At 31.5% G+C, this 20,247-nt stretch overlaps 1 long non-coding RNA gene and 1 other non-coding gene across 2 annotated transcripts; both read right to left on the reverse strand.

Annotated features, from left to right (window-relative positions):
- Positions 1-446: 446 nt before the first annotated feature.
- LOC107888001 (uncharacterized) lies at positions 447-1,284 on the reverse strand. Its single transcript, XR_001681236.1, has 2 exons — positions 1,181-1,284; positions 447-1,039 (listed from the first exon to the last, which is right to left on the reverse strand). It is a non-coding gene; the product is annotated as an uncharacterized lncRNA (long non-coding RNA).
- Positions 1,285-15,893: 14,609 nt separating this feature from the next.
- TRNAL-UAG (transfer RNA leucine (anticodon UAG)) lies at positions 15,894-15,973 on the reverse strand. Its single transcript has one exon. It is a non-coding gene; the product is annotated as a tRNA-Leu (tRNA).
- Positions 15,974-20,247: the final 4,274 nt, after the last annotated feature.

The raw sequence follows: 20,247 nt of genomic DNA on the forward strand, positions 1-20,247 counted from the left end.
GTTGTAATTTTAAAATGTCCCTATAAAGCTAAAGCACCGTTGGAGAAACTTGCACCAACCAGCACTTCGTTATAGCCACCCTACGTTAGACTCTTTCATTTTTATTTCTCCTTTTGAATATTTTTTATTCGGTTTCATGTTAATCTCGCCCTCTATTTGATTTCATGTTTGAGAATAATGTAAGCAACCCAATTAAATTTAAAATTAAGTATCCAATTTAAAGTGATTATGTTATATATTAAATTGCTTCGTAAAAAAGTTATTTACTTTTATAAGAGTTAAATTTAAAAATAACTTTAGGGACAATTAAAGAAGAATTAGAAGATGAATCAAAGTAAGCAGACTTCTAAAGTGCAGAAATCATCGCAAAAAACCAACCAAAGCTAGAAAATTGACAAGAACAACTGCAAAAATTCCAAAAAGCAAAGGAAATAAAGTAACCTCAATGAAGAAAACCCAAAGAATATATAGACCTATCTCCCAAAACACAGTGTTTCAAATAACAAGCAACACCTAATGTCAACTCATCACCTATTCCAAAAAGCTGCTGATCATCATTATCATGACTCCCCAAAAACACAGTCCTTAGAGTGCATTTATAGAAGAATTTTAAAAGTTTTGATACAACAATTGATCATTAAATAAGACTACTATTTGGAGCAACCTGTGAAAAAAAGAAGGCTAATAGATTAAAACATATCGAGGAAGGCCACTTTGTAACCCACCTCTTGACTTGAATAGGGGAAATATTGTTATACCTTCATCCATGTCAAGACATATATATGGTAAGCTAGAATGACACCCAAATAGTAAGCTAGCTATCAACAAATCAAGAAGTCACCAATAAGCCTCTCTTCTGGAACGACCACCCAAACAAATATGAGCCACCCACAATTTGGGTCCCTAAGCTTTCATTGAGAACATGATGCTGTTGGTCACCAAATACCATGCGGGTTCAATTGCTTTATACCATCTAGTCAGAACAAATGACATGATCTGTTCCATCATAGACATCCTCGTCCCATCGAAGACATCCACCCTACATGTTTCATGATGGTTTATTGGCAAGTTAAACACGTTAACATCATTTTACACAAGACTCTTAGCAATAAATACCCTAGGAACGATGAAGAAAAGATCAACTCTGCAAGAACACTAAGGTTATATGCTGTTAACTCACCTTCAACTCTCATCACCTTCCACTCTTTATAACCTCCAGCTCTTCGCGCCATTAAGGTGAACTAGCCTCCATAGCAACTACTATTCTCTCCTCTATATTTTTTCCTTGTTGTATCATTCACTCTCCTTTTGTTATATTATGATATTTAAGCTAAAAACATTATTTTAAGTTCAATCATTGTATATAAACAAATGTGATCTAATTGTTTAGGTGTGATCTTTAGCTTTTTGGTGTTAAGGATTGCGTATATTATGATCTTTAAGTTTGTGTTCAAGATTTTTGCTTCTTTTTTTTTTAATCCAATTGCAGGACTTGTTATTGATAGTGCTAGTGCTAGTGCTATTAAAATTTACATATTATATTATGCATTCAACTAAAGTTGATATGAAATATTAAGATTTATCCCGAATTATTATAATAATATTTACATATAGTTTTTCCCCTATCCCTCAACTATAAATAGAAGAAAGGGAAAAACTTGTTAAAATCAGTGTAGATATTTCATAAATATCTTAGTGTAGGAATGGATGGAAAGATCAACCAATGGGTCCATTGCAAGTTTCACATCATTTCTACAAATTTACTATTAAATGAAAGGAAATTATTTAGTACACGATAATTTTAAAATTTACAAATAAAATTAGGGATTGACAAGTGTAATATAGAGATATAATAAAATATTAAAAAAATAATTATTTAAAAGAAAAGAGATATATACCAATTTTTAAGGTTGTTTGTGCTCTCAGTATATTAAATACTCACCCTTAAATGAAAGTTTTTTTTTAAAGAAAAATAATTAAATTCTAAGTCTTCAAAATTGGGTACAATACAATGGGTCATAGAATTCAAATAAATAATAATTTTGGCTCATTCGATGGAGACGACCCTTGGAGACAAACTAAATTAAAGAACTGAATTTTCATGATGAATGATACATTTTTCCAACCAGCAAGTATGTCCATTGATAAAAATGTGGGAAAATTTCACCTCCACATAACATTAGCAAATAATATATCCATCACAATTCCTTCATAGCTCTTTCAAGTTATAATACAATACCCCTAATGCTGAAGATGTTGCATATTTTTTATGTGGATGAAATTATTGGTACTATCATCTTGACGGGGTCCATCACATTGGAAGTTATAGAGATCACAGTCATCAATTATTCAATTTTTAAAATTATAATTATATGAAATTTACTATAATAATTCATCATTGCATTTATATATAAATTGGATAGCTAATTGTAATATCGAATTAATACATCTTGGCAACTTCAATATAACTATTCCAATTTCGTCCCAAACCCTATTTATTTCAAATTTTAGGATTTGAAACTGACATAAAAAAAGATTATAGCACGAAAATATTATATATTATATTATATTTATTTTTACAGGATTAAATAAAATAAACATTATAAAAATTTAAATTATCTATTTTTGAAAATAATTCGAAATATAAAAATTTATTTAAAATTTTAGGATACATTTAAAACTTCATTTACATTGTCCAATAAATTTTTAGATATATTAAAAATCACTAAACAATTTATTAAATATTATGATACGATATTGTTACTTGGTTCAATTTTATTGATGCCATACCTATAAATGGCACACTCATATGATAGTTTGAAAAATTAGTAAGGCACACTCATAAGATGATTATGTAAAAACATAACTTTAGATGAAAAATGTTAATAACATAATAGTGTTAAAAGATATATCAATCAACAATATAAAAGAGTAATGATTAAATTTTTTGTCGATATCTAAATATTAAAATATAAATTTTACTTTTGATAATTAGATGTGATCATAGGTCAAGCCGGGTCATAACAAAATTTTAAGATGTTTTATAGGCTAGGGCCTTGCCAGACCCTAAAAATAAATTTAAAATTTTGCTCAAACTCGACTGAGATAAAAAAAACTAAAACCCTAAGTTTGACCCAACCCACCCGTATTAAAATTTTTTATATAAAAATAAATTAAAATATATAATACATTGAATAAATTAACATAAATGTTACCCAACAAATTGAAAATAAATTAAAAAAAATTTACACTTAAATAACACTATGATTGCTTAACAAGCAAATGTCTCTAAAATAGTAATAAAATTAATAATAAAATAAGAGTTTTACAACATGTAAACAACAATAATAAAATAGTAGCAATAAAATAGTGAAATGATAGTAAAACAGTGAAAGAATAATAACAAAACAGTAAATTTTTTTTTTTTTGCAAATTTAGGCAGAGTCGAGCTCAAACAAAAAAAAAGCTTACCCAAAACCCAACATATTTTCTAAATGGGTCTTATATTTTTACTTAAACCTATTTTTCAAACTTATATTCTTACCCAAATTCTCCTACTTTCCGAATAGACCTTCAAGCTCAATAGAAAATCAACCTCCTTTCCCTCACTTTTATATATATATATATATATAAAGAGACGTGTGGCAAGATACTTGTTATTTTGTCTACTGACTTTACCCTACCTATATACATCATTTTCGTAATTCATTTTCATCTTTTGAATTTCTATACGTGATTTTCACTTTTCTAATTTGGTTGTTTATAATCTTTATAGTTTCTAAAACGCTTTATAAAAGTCTTTCAGGCCTCGATATTTTTTAAAGTTGCGCTACTATAAATATGCATTCATTACAATACAAATATCTATACCATCAATTATAATATAAAAATAAATTAGTACAAACAAATATATATACTTTTCTCTTCTATTTATTTATTTTCTATAATCTTATACAAATTAATAAATAATTAAATAAAACATATCCTTCCGAATGAGTTGTTGTGGTAGTTTGAACTCTTAAAAGGGTTAATTAAGGGTTTTTTGAATGAGTATTTACTTTTAGTGTAGTGTATTTAGTTGTTTTATCTTACGCTACAATATTGTTATAATATCTAATCTTATCGTTATCATTATTTTTATACAAACTGCAGAAAAATGTACTACTCATTTAAACGCCTCTAAAACTTTGTGTTTGATCTCGTTTTCAATGGAAGAAGTGATGAAAAAAAAAAATAAAGATTGGATAACTTTGTAAAGGGATGTTAAAACGTCCCCATTGATGAGCATTACTTCCCCTTCCATTTGATTCAAACTAAAGGATAAAACCTATCAACATTTTCCCGTCTTTCGTTAGCCTTGTCCGAAAGCAACTCATTACCCAATTTGTACTTTCTATCCATTTATTTTGGGGAATATGAATTTGACCCTTTTTTTCTTTTTCATATAATATACAATATTTATGTTTATACTATACTATTAGAATATATCCCATACCTTGCCCATACCTTGCCCATACCTTTCCCATACCTACCCATACCTTGGAAAGGTCAAAGTTATGGGCACCAAATTTTATTTAGTGTTGGGCATGGGATAATAGCAATTTTTGGTCCCTAAGTGAATAGGGACTTTGCAAGGTGGCCCTTGAATCTCAACTATAAATAGGCCAACCATTGCTCATTCTCATCATCCCACATTTGCCATTCTCTACTTAAGGCATTATTCTCTCTCCCTATTTGTAAAGTTTCACTTGTATTTTTGGAGTGAAATATATTTGGTAGTGCCCGAGGACGTAGGCAAGATTTGCCGAACCTCGTTAAAATTCTGGTGTTCTTTACTATTTATTGTTCATATTTTGTGAATTTGATTGTAGTGATTTATTGTGCTATTAAATTACGATAGAGGGATATTCTGGCTAGGAAAGACTTGGTACTTAAGTGATCCTCGTGATCCACCTCTCTTTCCTGGGAATTGAACTTAGTGTGATTTTTTAGTACAATAATTTTACTCTTTCACACGCTTCCGCGCAACAATTGGTATCAGAGCCAGATTCGTACTTGGGGAATACGACCGTTTACGGTACTATTCACGTATACGGCACTATTCACGTATATGGTACTATTCACGTATACGAAACTATTCACGTATACGGTACTGTTCACGTATACAGTAGTTGGGATTGAGGAGAAAAATGGCAGCAGCATCGTCATCAGCAAGGACTACTGTGACAAATGCAAAATTTGAAGTAGAGAAATTTGACGGTACCAATAATTTTGGTATGTGGCAATGTGAGATCCTGGATGTCTTATGTCAGCAAGAGCTAGATATAGCCCTTGAAGAAAAACCTGACAAGATGGATGACAAGGAGTGGGCCAAGATCAATAGACAGGCGTGTGGTTCAATCCGCCTATGTTTGGCCAAAGAGCAGAAGTACTCTGTCATGAGGGAGACATCAGCGAAGAAGTTATGGGATACACTGGAAGAAAAGTTTCTAACGAAAAGTCTTGAAAATAGGCTTTATATGAAAAAGAAACTTTATCGATTCACGTATGCACCCGGTATGTCGATGAATGACCATGTGAACTCATTCAATAAAATTTTAGCAGACTTGCTAAATTTGGATGAGAAATTTGAAGATGAAGACAAGGCATTATTGTTGTTAAATTCCCTTCCTGATGAATATGATCATCTTACCACCACATTGCTTCATGGGAAGGACACGATCACATTTGATGCAGTCTGTAGTGCGTTGTATAGATCTGAGACTCGAAAGAAAGATAAAAGAGATCACAGAGATACAACCGCAGAAGTCTTAACAGCAAGAGGTCGTTCACACAGCAGCAAATCTGGTAGAAGGGGAAAGTCCAAAGGGAGACCCACCAAAGATGAATGTGCCTTTTGCCGTGAAAAAGGGCATTGGAAAAAGAATTGTCCTAAGCTACAAAAGGGCAAGGCTATTTCTAATGCATGTGTAGCGGAGCATGATGAGGAGTCAGACTTTAGCTTGGTTGGCATGGCAATGGCATGTCAAACGGATGAGTGGATATTGGATTCGGGATGTACTTACCATATGTGTCCTAATAAGGACTGGTTTTCTAGTCTTGAAGAACTAGAAGGTGGAGTTGTTTTTATGGGCAATGATAGTGCCTGTAAGACAATGGGTGTAGGTACAATCAAATTGAAGAACCATGACGGCTCAATCCAAGTTCTGACAGATGTTCGCTACGTACCCAGCTTGAAGAAAAATCTCATCTCATTAGGGGCCCTAGAATCTAAAGGGCTCACAATCACTTTGAGAGATGGATTACTAAAGGTAGTAGCTGGGGTATTGACGGTGATGAAAGGCACTAGAAGAAATAACTTGTACTATTTAAATGGAAGTACAGTTATTGGATCAACATCAACAGCTTCTGCGAAAGATGCAGATTCAGAGGCTACCAGGTTATGGCATAGGCGATTGGGACATGCTGGTGAAAAAGCTTTGCAGACTTTGGCGAAGCAAGGCTTGTTGAAAGGTGCAAATTCTTGCAAATTGGAATTCTGTGAACATTGTGTTCTGGGCAAGCAGACGAGGGTAAAATTTGGTTCAGCAATTCACAATACGAAAGGAATTCTGGACTATGTTCACAGTGATGTGTGGGGACCTACCAAAGTGGCTTCTTTGGGAGGTATGCACTATTTGTCACTTTTCTTGATGATTATTCAAGAAAAGTATGGGTGTATCTAATGAAAAGAAAAAATGAAGTTTTGGATGCATTTCTGAAGTGGAAGAAGATGGTGGAGACTCAGACAGGTCGAAAGGTCAAACGACTTCGATCAGATAATGGTACTGAGTACAAAAATGATCCATTTCTACAAGTATGTCAAGATGAGGGCATTGTGCGACACTTCACTGTTCGAGATACACCACAGCAGAATGGGGTGGCAGAACGCATGAATCGGACTATACTGGAGAAAGTTCGATGTATGTTGTCCAATGCTGGATTGGGCAAGGAATTTTGGGCTGAGGCAGTTACATATGCGTGCCATCTAATTAACCGTTTGCCATCAGCTGCAATAAATGGAAAAACTCCTATGGAGATGTGGACTGGTAAATCTGCTACTGATTATGATTCTTTGCATGTATTTGGTTCCACTGCATATTATCATGTAAAAGAATCTAAGTTAGACCCAAGAGCAAAGAAAGCATTATTCTTGGGTATAACTGATGGAGTAAAAGGATATCGTCTCTGGTGTCCTGATACAAGGAAGATTGTTTTCAGTAGAGATGTGACTTTTGATGAATCAACCATGTTAAAGTACAAGGATTCACAAAAGGATGGCAAAACCAGTAGTACTTTGCAGCAGGTGGAGCTTGAAAAGGTTAACGATGATCCAACTAATATTGAAGGGACAAATGATGAAGAGGTTCCTACCCAAGAACCTCTACAGCAACAAGATTCAATTGCATATAGGAGGCCAAGAAGAGAGATTCGTAAGCCTGCTCGCTTTGACGATATGGTGGCCTATGCACTTCCAATTGCAGATGATGATGTTCCTTCCACTTACACAGAAGCAATAAGTAACTCTGATGGTGTAAAGTGGAAGCAAGCTATGAATGAAGAAATGCAGTCTCTTCATAAAAATAGGACTTGGGAGTTGGTGAGACTGCCCAAGGGAAAGAAGGCAATTGGATGCAAATGGGTATATGCAAAGAAGGAAGGATTTCCTGGTAAAAATGAAATTCGATACAAGGCTAGATTGGTAGCAAAGGGTTACGCTCAGAAAGAAGGAATAGACTACAATGAAGTGTTTTCTCCAGTTGTGAAGCATTCTTCTATTCGGATTTTGCTAGCCTTGGTTGCGCAATACGATCTTGAACTAGTTCAGCTTGATGTGAAGACAGCATTTTTACACGGTGATTTGGAAGAGGAAATCTATATGACTCAGCCTGATGGATTCAATGTTGCTGGAAAAGAAAATTGGGTTTGCAAATTGACAAAGTCGCTTTATGGATTGAAGCAATCTCCGAGGCAGTGGTACAAGCGATTTGATCAGTTCATGAAAGGGCAAAGGTACACAAGAAGTAAATTTGATCATTGCGTGTATTTTCAGAAGCTACAAGAAGGAACTTTCATATACTTGCTCTTATATGTTGATGATATGCTAATAGCATCTAAGAGCAAAGTTGAGATTGAAAGATTGAAGACTCAACTCAATCTCGAGTTTGAGATGAAAGATCTAGGAGAAGCTAAAAAGATTCTCGGCATGGAAATATGTAGAGATAGAGCTCATGGCAGAGTTAGCTTGTCTCAGAAGCAGTATTTGAAGAAAGTACTACAGCAGTTTGGCATGAAAGAGCAGACCAAACCTGTAAGTACCCCGTTGGCTTCTCATTTCAAGCTTTCTGCACAACTATCTCCTTCGACGAATACGGAACGAGAATACATGTTGCAAGTTCCGTATTCTAATGTAGTGGGTAGCTTGATGTATGCAATGGTGTGTACAAGACCCGACATTTCACAGGCAGTTAGTATAGTGAGCAGGTATATGCATAATCCTGGAAAAGGACATTGGCAAGCTGTGAAATGGATTCTACGGTATATTCAGAAGACCGTGGATGTTGGATTACTGTTCAAGCAGGATAATACACTTGGTAAAGGTGTTATTGGGTACGTTGATTCTGACTATGCCGGTGATTTGGACAAGCGAAGATCAACCACCGGTTATGTGTTTACACTTGCTGGAGGACCAATAAGTTGGAAGTCTACACTACAGTCTACAGTTGCGTTGTCAACCACAGAAGCCGAGTACATGGCTGTAACAGAGGCTGTAAAGGAGGCTATTTGGTTACAAGGTATGGCTAAAACCTTGGGGTTGGTTCAGGAGCATATTAACGTGTATTGTGATAGTCAAAGTGCTATTCATTCAGCAAAGAATCAAGTCTATCATGCACGTACAAAACATATCAACGTACGATTCCATTTTGTGCGGGAAATTATTGAAGAGGGGAAAATTTGTCTTCAGAAGATCAAGACTGCAGATAATCCCGCAGATATGATGACCAAGGTGGTAACAGCAACCAAGTTCGAACATTGTTTGAACTTGATCAATATCCTGCAAGTTTAACAGTCGAAGAAGGCACTATCAAGTATTGTTGTCAAAGGCAAAAAGAATTGTGTGAAGATAAGATTATCCTAATCAAATCTTCAAGGTGGAGATTATTAGAATATATCCCATACCTTGCCCATACCTTGCCCATACCTTTCCCATACCTACCCATACCTTGGAAAGGTCAAAGTTATGGGCACCAAATTTTATTTAGTGTTGGGCATGGGATAATAGCAATTTTTGGTCCCTAAGTGAATAGGGACTTTGCAAGGTGGCCCTTGAATCTCAACTATAAATAGGCCAACCATTGCTCATTCTCATCATCCCACATTTGCCATTCTCTACTTAAGGCATTATTCTCTCTCCCTATTTGTAAAGTTTCACTTGTATTTTTGGAGTGAAATATATTTGGTAGTGCCCGAGGACGTAGGCAAGATTTGCCGAACCTCGTTAAAATTCTGGTGTTCTTTACTATTTATTGTTCATATTTTGTGAATTTGATTGTAGTGATTTATTGTGCTATTAAATTACGATAGAGGGATATTCTGGCTAGGAAAGACTTGGTACTTAAGTGATCCTCGTGATCCACCTCTCTTTCCTGGGAATTGAACTTAGTGTGATTTTTTAGTACAATAATTTTACTCTTTCACACGCTTCCGCGCAACATATACTAAAATTTTTTGGGGTGAATTACAATAATAGTGTAAAACTCGAACAACTAATACAATTAGCGCGACTCAAACCCAGGTTATACCTGGGGTGATGAACACCTTAACCATCAGACCATCACATAAGATTCACTATACTAAAATTCTTTTATTGAATTAATAGCTAGTTCAATGAAAAATAATTAAATTATTATTCTTTTTATATTTTCATATAAAAAATTGAAAAAATATGCAGGTGATTTTTAAATTTTACAATTAAAGTATATTTAAAAAGGTAATCACCTCCAAATAGACTCCAAAAATTGTTCTTCTTAAATTTGATAAAAGCAAAAGAGTTTATTTCAAATTAATTATGACGTCTTAACCTTATTTCCAAAGACAAGAGAGAAGTCAAACCATATGAAATTTGTACTAGAAAATCAATTTTTCCTACGCATTTCATTCAACTGCTTTTTAGAAAACATATTAAATGTATATTATTATAAAAATTTTTAGCTAACGAAAATTATAATCACAATCTCTAAACATAAATTATAAAATGGATATGAAAAAAATAATAAATGACAATAAATTAGCCTGAAATTAACGAAAAATTATATATAAATCTTTTTATCGCTGTGATTCATGATTTATTTAGTGAATGGATTTTTATAAAATTTATTTTTCACCTATATGATATAACAATTTCATATTTTAACATTGTATTTACTATCTTAATAATATTTTAATTCAAAATTATAACAATTTATAATTTGTGCCAACAATTTATTGATTCAGTGATAAGAGTATTATGTTGTAGACACGAGAGCTTAAATTTAATCTCAAGCAACCCCATTTTCACTCTCAATTATAAAAAAAATTATAATTTATAAATAATTTTTTATCACTAAATTTTTGAAATTCTAAATAAAGAATTCTTATTCAAATAAATGAATAAAAGAACTTTCTTAATTGATATAACAATTAAGGGTTGTTCACCATAAAATTCACTTGAATTTGAACCTTTAACGTAATGATAGGTTTTTATAAGAGCAATATGTTTTTAAATGTACGTGGATATATTCCAACTGTAAATTAAATGATATATATATTTGTATTTTTGGATGAAAGGGATATGACATAAGCTAGAATAACAATCTAATTAACTAATCATGCCACGAAAACAACAAGCATATTGTAGCGACATAAAAATTGGTTCCGGGGTCGTTAATTGTGGCGATCTAGTGAAAAAGTTTGGAAACTGAAGTTCGATTTTAAAATAAAGAGGGAGTCGCCACCGGTCCTTTTTCCTAGGTGTGATCGGACACCTATTAGATTCATTTTTTAAAACAAAAGGAAGGCTGAATTTAGGTCTACGTTAAAAGCCAGAGAAAAACTAGGGTTCGGGAGTCGGTTACGCGCGAGGAAGGTATTAGCACCCTCGCGACGCCCAAAATTGGTATCTCATAAACATGTGTTGTCTTGATTTTCACAAAATACGAGTTCAATGTAAAATTTAATCATAATCCGATTAAAAGAACGAGAAATTTTGGTTTATTTCATTTTTTTTAGAAGGGTATATCGCTTTAACATGAGTCAATTGACGTTCACCCAACATAGCGATGAACTCGATGACTTAATGTTAAATCGGTATATTGCCTTGATTATTGAAATTGATTTAAATCATGAATAAGAATATTTTCGAAATAATGCAAAGTAAAATAATATGAAATAAAAATCAATAAATGAAAGAGCTAGGAATATATTGAAACAGATAATCGAGGTGACAATAATATTAGAAAAGATGAAGGTATAATGTAATAATGGAATTGAACACGAAATGAAAATAATGAATGTATACACGTAATAATAATATTAAGAATGCGTGCGTACGATGATATATGTATATTAGAAATAATAATAGGAGTTAATAATAATATAAATATCATATACATAAAAATAATAATAACAATAGATAACGTAATAATAAAAAATGAATGACAAAATTAATTATTAAAATGTCAAAATGATAGAAAGGATTGAATCGAAAACAAAATAGAAAGCTTGGGATAGATTTTAAAATATAAAACAAAAGAGGAGGGCTTATTTGAACATGCACAGAACCATGGGGGATCAAAAGCACAATATTTCAGATTATTAAAATGCTGCGCAGTAGGGGGCTAATTTGAAAAACGCAAAAAAACTATGGGGTCAAATTAAGAATAAATGAAAATTTGATTGCCGAAGCTTGGAAAAGCGGAAGGGTCATTCGCACAATTAGACCCTTCCTTAAAAACACGCGGATCCTCCTCGTGGGTCGGGTCGGGTCGGTCCGACCCAGGGCAAAACGACGTCGTTTTATGCCTTGGGTCATTTACGCAAAACGACGCCGTTTTATTAACAGTATAAAAGTTAAGTTTCCTTTCTTATTTTCATTTCAGCTGAGTCTTAGAAAAAAAAAGAAGAGGAGAAAGGGATTTTTCTCTCTGGGGAAGCCCAGAAACCAGCCAGGAAAGTCACCGCACGCCGTCGCAGCTCCACCGCGCCGGCCACCGTACACGGTGGCCGGAAATTGCCTTAGCTAAAATTTTTCTTCTTTTTTTTATTTTTTGTATTTTAATATATATGCATATATAGGTGAATGTAAATCTGAAAATAAAGAAAAATGAGAAAATATTAGAAACCTTGGTTTGTCTTTGCCGTTGTTCTCTTCTTCTTTCCCTTTTTTGCTAGTAACGTTTCCGATTTTAGGGCGTTTAAATCTCCCCTTTTTGATGTTTGATCTATGCTACTTATGATGTTTTTGCTTTTGTATATTTGTTGTTGAAATCTAGTTTTTTGTTGAGATTTTTCGAATTTTAAACTGCCCAGTAAAGAGAAAGAAAGGCCAGCCCCCCTTCTACTACATTCGGATCTGGCCTTTATAGCCATTTCTATACAACATTTTTTTAAGTTTCTGGCCATTGCTCCTTGTCGTCTGCTCTGTCTTGGTGTTTGTTTCATTTTGCAGGGTATGGAGGGCCAGACGCATGCGTGGAGAGTGGTGGTGGTAGTGCGCAAGGTGGCCAATGGTTGGCCGTTGGTGAGAAGCGGCGGCTGACAAGATGGGAGCTAGGGTTTGCTGCTGAAATCTTCTAAGCAAATGGGCTATTAGGGTTTTAAAATTTAGGCTCAGGTAGTTTTAGGATTGGGCTAGGTTGGTTTAGGGTATTGGGCTAGATTAGTTGGGTTTAGTTGTTTAGGCTTGGTTTAGGATGAGATAGGTATGGGGTTTAAGTAGGTTTAGTTATTGGGTTTTGGGGTGGCCCAAAATTGGCCTGTACACATATTATTTTAGATTATAGAATAAATGAAAGTAACCCATCATAGAGATCCCAATGATAAATCATTAACTCCCCCCCTTTGTTTCTATTCTTTTCACTTTAAATGATTTTATTGTCTTAAATGTTTGAATTAGGCCATTGCCTTTTTATCCATATTAACATCAACGAAACGACAAACCCTTTATTATTTGATTTAATGAATAATTTAACATTTAATTTTATAATTTTGTAATTTTATATATATATATTTTAATTTTGTATATTCTTTAGATTATATATATTTTTAATGGTATCTAAGTCTTAGGATCAAATCAAAAAAAGTTATTAAATTTTAAGACTAATGTGAACCAATAAAATATATGGAGTAAATTAAAAAAAAATTACCAAATTCAAAAACTAAATATTGGGAGAGACTAATAGCACAACATTTTACATATTTTTGTTTAGATGGATGGATATAGTCTTATATTTATAGATCATATACTTGAGTCGGATATGATAGAATATTAAAAATTATTTTATATCGTAAAATATCCCATGGTTAAATTTGGCTAATTTTGGTTAGGTGGAATTGGATTTGTAAATGCTTTTCCTCAAGGCTTGTTTAGCACCGTTATTCAAACTGAGCCTATATGTAAATACCAAATCATTAGCTTTAATCTTCAAACTGAGTTTTTAAGCCCAAGTATTAAGTTAGAAAATCCAACTTTAGACTTCTGCAGAAGACTGTTTAGGTGAAAATGTATAATTCTAATAAACTTATTTTAAATGCTTAAAAATTATTTAAAATTTATATTTTATATTCCATAATATTTTTTAAAATTAATATAATCTAAATTGAATAATTGTTTTCTATAAAAGAAATTGAATATTTATTTATACCAAAATAATAATCCTTAGATTATATTCCTAATTTTAACATTAAAAAATTAATAATAAAGACACGTGAAAAGAATGATACTTTAAATCTAATTAGCAGACTCGAATCTAGACAATTTCTATCAATTCTCTGTATCACTTGAATGGAGCAAACTTGATCAATGGAAATAAAAATTGAAAATACCACAACTCTTTTAGGAAAATTGATAAATAAACAAGCTTTCAGGTAAATACAAATTGAACCTTTCAATTAAGTAAAAAAAAAATAAAATTGTATTTCATTCACTTGAATACTTCGTGCTTTACAATGGCAATATGTATGTCTATTTACAGCCTCAAAACTAAAACTACTAAGTTGAATACTCTACCTCTAAATTAAATTGATTTACTCATTATTTATCACCTAAATAAATAAAAAACTAATAATTTACAATAATTATCCTTTCTAATGGACGGCATGAATCTTCCAATTTCAGTGTCTAGGTGCAGGCTTTCAATTGCACATTTATTCTTAAACAAATTAAACAGAAATTAAACTAAAGCTTATCATTACCCCTTATCTCACAGCTGATTATGCTAGTGAGACTAAAACATCCATGTTCTTGTTGTTGAAATTACATGAAATCATAGGACAACTCAAACACTCTATGAACACTTAATCGACCTTGATGAGTAATAAACTTTACTTACAAAGGTTCAAGTTGATCCACTTAATTTCCTCTTTGAAGTCAAAAGCCCGGAAGTCCAACTTCTCCAATTCTTGAAACTGCCCATTAATAAATGATTGAATAAAGCCTTGGATTATAGTTGGATCTTGACTTTATTCATTGAAGTTGTTAATTTTTAAGTTTAGATGGGGTTTAAGCATTTTTAGGTTAAAAAATTATCTTTTAGCTTTGAAATACACTTTAAATTATTTGATTTCGAGTCTAAAAGCTCAAGTTAGAACTATTTTAATAAAGATTACTTGAGCAGAATTTCTGATTGGAAATTACGAGTTTAAATTATATTAGATTTGATTTTAAAGCTTAATTTTAATTATATATGAGCAAATATTTTATCTATTAAGTTTATTATTATTATTATTTATTTATTTTGGATTCTAAAATATTTTTAAATAAGAGTTTTTTTTATCATCTCTATCTTTTTCTCCCATCCAAAATATGCCTCAAGATCTTTCTGACCTTGGAAGGAAGTGATCTTCAGTTTTAAGGAGTTGATGTTATCGTCCTTCTTTTCTTGTTCGCAAATTCGTATTTCACTTCTTTACCTTTGGAAATTCGTCATTCGTCTGGCCATCATCATTTCCATTCTACTTTCGGATTCATCTTTTTCAATTCATTTTACCTACCAAAACCAAATTTTGGGAGTTTAAAAGGAAATCGCATTTTTTAGGGATAATAATAACAAATCTAAAGCTAATTAATTATGAAAATATGAAAAGAAACAAATGTGGTCTTTCTTTGTGTGTGACAATTAAGATTGATATGGAACTCAAGACTCCATCCTAGAATTCAATTTGAACAAACTTGGATTAGATTGGGAGAATATATTAAAGGAATTTGACTGAATTGAATAAAATAGATTGGCTAAAATGGAGTTAAAATGATAACTTGAATATTTTAATTTTTTTTGGTCAAATGTGGTTCCTGTTTGACTCCAAAAATTAGTTCCCTTAAGCAAAACAATTTTGACCAATCAGGATTCGCCACATAAAAGTTATCTTTTTTGGAATTTGAAAATCAACATATTTTAAAAAAATTCAATGTTTTCAATTTAAGAGAATTTTTTTTAACAATTTGTAAAACAATCGTTATTTTAAATAGAATAATAAATTCTTCTAAGTTTGAAAAAAAGATTACAACTTTTAGATCTAAATATTTTCATAACTTATTTCATAAAAAAACAAAACTAAAAAGGAAAATATGTCAGCAAAGTTTAATTTAAATAAAAACATGACAGCTGTGGGATTTGAACCCACGCCCTTTCGGACCAGAGCCTAAATCTGGCGCCTTAGACCACTCGGCCAAACTGTCGAGATGTTGAATGTGTGCAAAATTTAAAAATATAAAAAACGTATGCTACCTTTGAGAATATAGTAAACTTGGTTATAAAATGGGCAACGTTTTGAATTGTCAAGAAGTACTTTTGGGCTGTAGATGGGCTTTCTTATATAGACAAATAAATATATTTGTCTTTTTTTATTTATTCATTTTTATTTTATGTTTAAAAGGTTAATAAGACAAATAAATATATAATAAAAAGGAGGCTACTAATGTTTTCTTTGATAAAAAAAATTCACCTTAAAAGGAATAAATAAAGTTCTCGTACAAAAAATTGATTCACTCATTTAATAAATTAATTTAAAAATATATATTAATTTAAAAAATCTATAAATTAAACAACTTGTATAAAGAAAACACATAAATGACGAGGGACTATTAAAGTTTTAAACTATTACACTTCAAAGAAAATCTTATTTATCAGTTCTTATAAAAAATTTCTTAATTATAATCCATTTTCTAAAATTTCTAAAATTTTAAAATAAAATTATCTTTGGGATTTATTTTTATAGACAAAAATGTTATTACTTTAAATTTCTAACTAAAGTAATAAAAAAAATGCATTATCACACAAAAATGTTTAATTTAATGATTGTAAATAGGAATAAAACCTCAATTTTTTGCCGTGAATGAATTGTTTGGGAACAAGTCAATGGCCACCAAAAAGTGTCCATAGAGACATGTTAATTTTGAGGAGCGATTAGGGTTATGGGTTTTGAAGTGGCTTAGGTTTTTTTTTTTTTTCTTTTCTTCTCTTTTCTTGCTTTTGTTGTTGTTTATTTGGTGTTGTTAAGCTGATTGTTCTAAGTCTTTAGATCCTATTCCTAGCCCACCACAAGAATCAATATCATTTTCCAAATTTAAACTATTTTCGGAGCACCCACGACACTTTTTAAGACTTTGAAATCGCCCAAGTATTGTGTTGATCTAAGGCATGTTTTCCATTTCTAGCTAGCTTTAGGTTCTTTTATTTTCTTCTCTATTCTTTCTTTTGTTGTTTGTTTATTTGCTCAAGCCTTTGGATCCTATTCCTAGCCCACCACAAAAGTCGAGGTGATCATTCTCCAAATTTAAACTCTCTTCGGAGCAACTACAACACATTTTAAGACTTTGAGATCGTCCAAGTGTAAGTGTTGTGTTGGTTTGGGACATGTTTTCCATTTCTAGTTTTAGGTTCTCTTCTTTTCTTCCTTTTGTTGTTTGTCTATTTGGTGTTGTTAAGCTAGCTGCTCAAGCCTTTGGATCCTATTCCTAACCCACCATAAGAGTCGAGGTCATTTCTCAAATTTAAACTCTCTTTGGAGTAGCTACAGCACCTTTTAATACTTTGAGATCACCCAAGTGTTGTGTTGGTTTGGGACATGTTTTCAATTTCTAGCGTTAGATTCTTTTTTTCTCTTCTCTTTATCTTCCTTTTGTTGTTTGTCTATGTGGTGTTGTTAAGGTGGTTGCTCAAGCTTTTGGATCATATTTCTAGCCCACCACAAGACTCGAAGTAGCTACTACACCTTTTAAGACTTCAAGATCGCCCAAGTGTTGTGTTGGTTTGGAACATGTTTTTCATCTCCAAACCGATCATGTAACGTTCTATGTTGGCTTTGTCTTGCTTTGTTTATGAAGTAACTTTTCATTCAAAAAGAAAGAAAAATTAGTGATAATCTTTTAGATAATTTAATTGGTAGGAGAGTGATTCTCATTTTGGATAGGGATAATGTAAATTTCTTTTTTATTTATTTTTCTTCAAACACGAGAGTGTGATTTCTTAAATAAAGGTAAGAATTGAAAAAGTAAAATTTCTTTTATGTAATTGGAAAGTTAAAATATACTTTTAAGATAAAATTATCTATTTTTTCTTATTATTTTTCAATATTTTCATACAATATTTCTAACTAAAAATAAGAAAAATTATGTAATTTTAAATTAATTTAATTACTATTACATGAAATTTTAATCTACATTCTAATTAAAAGACATATCAAATACTTTAAGCTTATTTTAAATTAATCATATATTTATTTTGGATAAATATATTTATTTTATTTAAAATAAATAAATATTATTTAAATATAAATAGATTAAATTACATGTTTGTTAATAAAAAATATCCTTCAAAAATGTTAAATTTAATAAAAAATATGTTTTATTTGATAAAGATAATTTAAAAAATTACTAGATTTTAAGTAGTACTTTACCACGTGTACCAAATATTGATAATAAAAAAAAGAGTGTAATCTACACTTGTTGTCACACAACTATTACTTTCTTTTTTGATCATCCAATTTATGATTTTTTCTTTTTTGGAAAGATGACGTGACAGTTTTTAAAATTAGCATAATAGCAACTTTAGTTTTCAACATTTATATATGTGTTAATTTAGTCTTGATTCAAAAAGTTTTAACTTTCAATGTTTACACATTGTGTAATTTGATCCTTTTTTTTTTGTAGTTTTGCCTTTTTTTTATGGACTTTCACCTAAAAAGTTCTAGGAAATTAGCAACTAATTTTGATTGAAAATATACAAAAAATTTGAAACACCAAGAACCCCAAGATCATAATTTTCATATTCTCATTCTTTTCTTTTGGTACTCCAGTTCTATGCCATTAAGTTGAAATCTAATAGGTAAGATGACTCGGCCTTCACCTATTCACTCTTTAATAATATTAGATACGTACTTGAATCATTCAATGTTGGTTCAACCAAGTTGCTCTTATTATAATTGTCGTTATTATTAGTGTCTCCGATAAACACGAAAAGTCTCGTCACTTGTTCAATTAACACAATATTAAAAGGAAAATAAAAGTACCTTTGAAACCAACTTCTAGACTTGGAGACACAATAAGCTTAGCTAAGTCCAAAGAGTGGATAAGCTAAATGGCTTGGGGACTCGAGAGTTCAAAAAGAGCCATGAATGGACTTGCATTATTGATCACCAAAGTCGACATCAAGCGACGAATTATGCTAGTAAATAAGAGCTATTAGAGTGCTGCCACTTCATCTTGTGTGACGTAACCCCTATGTTTGACTAAATGGAAAAAAAATGAAGAACAACAATAAGAAACAAAAGAACCCAAATTTTGAAAAATAGCCAATTAAATTCCTTGAAAATAAAAAGTACTAACTTAGTTAATTCAACCCCATTTCAACTCTAACAACTTCAAAATTTTTAAAGTTTTTATTTGTTTCATCAATGGTACTTGGCTCAAGCTAACAAAAAATGAGTTAATTGTCATTGAGTGATATCAAGTTCTTAGACATTTGCAGTATAAAAAAAATAAACCTTTTTAGGGTTATCTAGTTTAATTAATAACAGATTTAAAAAAAAAATGTTTTTATTTTTAATTTGCATATTGTGTTTTGAATTTATTTTTGTGTAAAAATAGGATAAATTTAGGTAATGTGTAAACATCAAAGGCTTTTTTTTAAATAAGGCTAAATTGACACGATGTGTAAACGTTGAGGTCTAAATGTGTTGTTATGCCAATTTTAAAAGCTTTCACATTATCTTTTCGTTAGCCATATAACAGTTGGTGACCAAAAACAAAAAAATTTCGAATAGTTAGATGATCATTCTGTAAATTTCCATAATTAAGTGACAAAAAAACTTATTAATAGTTGGATGACTACCACTGTAGTTTACCCCCAAAAATATAATACTACTTTCTTAACAATTGCATTTTATTAAAATAAAGTACTAAACATAGCTTAAATCATTTATAGTAAAAATATATATATATATTGTTGAATCCAAAATTGATATTTGCAGCCAGAAAACAAGCAATGCCAGAAGCAATGCTACGACCAATGCCAACTACTTTAAGCATAAAAACTGAACAAGGCATAAAACCAAAGAATACATGATATGTTTACGCAATTCAGTTTTCCTACGTCTGTGGGGCATTGCCCAGAGAGAATATCCACTATCTTAGCACCTCGTACAAGTGATTTCAACTTTTAACACTCACCAAATTAGACTTCTCACTTTTGTACCTAAGATCTAGACAACTCTCCTATAATATTTCCCCCCTAAAAACTTAGGACATTAACCAAGTCACACACTTGATTATTCACTTAATACACTCATAAGAATCGTTCCTCACTGAACAAGTTCTCTCAGTTCAGTTACAATACCTATACAAGTCTCCACAATATTTAAGTAATCAAGATTTGTTAACATACTATATCAATTACAATCAATCTTCCCTCGAAACAAGTAGGACAAAAAGTGTAACACCCTTCGCCCGACCCG

Source organism: Gossypium hirsutum, chromosome A03 (genome assembly GCF_007990345.1).
Source record: "Gossypium hirsutum isolate 1008001.06 chromosome A03, Gossypium_hirsutum_v2.1, whole genome shotgun sequence".
Taxonomy (NCBI): Eukaryota; Viridiplantae; Streptophyta; class Magnoliopsida; order Malvales; family Malvaceae; genus Gossypium; species Gossypium hirsutum.